The following is a 1647-nucleotide window of genomic DNA, read 5'->3' on the forward strand; positions in this document are numbered from 1 at the left end:
TGAGAATAGCAAACGTTGCAACATAAACTATTTGAAATATTCGTATTTGGGAATGGAAAGTTTATAACTTCAAAGTCGAAAATGTCTTTTCCAACGAAAACTTTCAAGTTAAATGTCAACGAACATGGTTACCGGAACAACACACAATATCAGCTCTGTTTGACTGGAAATTTCAATTGTTTGGGTTACTTTTTATAATATCAACTGATCTGTCGAAAAAATATTGCATTTCAAACTCTACTGGTAACAGCAACTAATTAATAAGGTGTATCTACTAGTAGATCTTTGTGGCAGTTATTATCTTTCAACATCAATAATGACAGATAATAATTAGCAAGGTGTATACACAAATCTGATTTTTCTGAGGCTTATCTTATTCCTCTTTAATTAAGTAACGGATATCAAAAATTCTAAGATAACAAACGCACAATAAATCTTGAGATGTGGTAAGCTATTGAAAGAACTGACAAAATTCTTGTCACCTGTCAAAATACTGAGGAAAGCGCTTAATGGTCTGTTTATATGGTAAAAATGAACAAAATTATTGCCTTGTAATCGACAAAATCATGAGAGTTGTGTTACGATGAAGAACCCGTTTACAGTATGTTTGTAATTTGTCGAGCCAGAGACAAAATAACTTGCAATATTCTTGTCAAAGTAGTGAAGAAACTCATAAAACTTTAGACATGAAAATGCGGTAAGATATTGAACAAATTCACGAGGTGTTATAAATTAATGAACAAACCAACACTGTTCCAGACTGGACGAACGTTGGACTAATACTGAAGTTTTAAATCTTTCAGGAACCGCTGAGTCAGTGCCATTATCTTGGCAAGGGTTCCATATCTGTTCAGAGAGCTGAAGCTGCCAGTTCATTTGAACAGCTGCCAAACACCCTAAGTTGTAAGTGTTTTAGTCTTCACGAAGAGACTCCGGCACTAAAGAGTAATGGACTGACTTATTGATCTTATATATATATATATATATATATACATATATACACATAGATACATACGCACACACATATATATATACACATAGATACATACACACACATATATATACATAGATACATACACACACATATATATATTCATAGATACATACACACACACACACACATATATATATATACATAGATACATACACACACATATATATATACATAGATACATACACACACACACACACACATATATATATATACATAGATACATACACATACATATGTATATATATAGAGAGATACATACACACACACACACACACACATATATATACATAGATACATACACACATACACACACATATATATATACATAAATACATACATACACACATACACATATATATATACATAGATACATACACACACACATATATATATATACGTAGATACATACACACACACATATATATACATATATACATAGATACATACACACACACATATATATATATACGTAGATACATACACACACATATATATATACATAGATACATACACACACACACACACACATATATATATATACATAGATACATACACATACTATATGTATATATATAGAGATACATACACACTACTACACACTAACTTACTATATAATTATACTACAGTTACTACTATTACCACGTACATTAACT

Source organism: Limulus polyphemus, unplaced genomic scaffold, assembly GCF_000517525.1.
Source record: "Limulus polyphemus unplaced genomic scaffold, Limulus_polyphemus-2.1.2 Scaffold801, whole genome shotgun sequence".
NCBI classification, from domain to species: domain Eukaryota; kingdom Metazoa; phylum Arthropoda; class Merostomata; order Xiphosura; family Limulidae; genus Limulus; species Limulus polyphemus.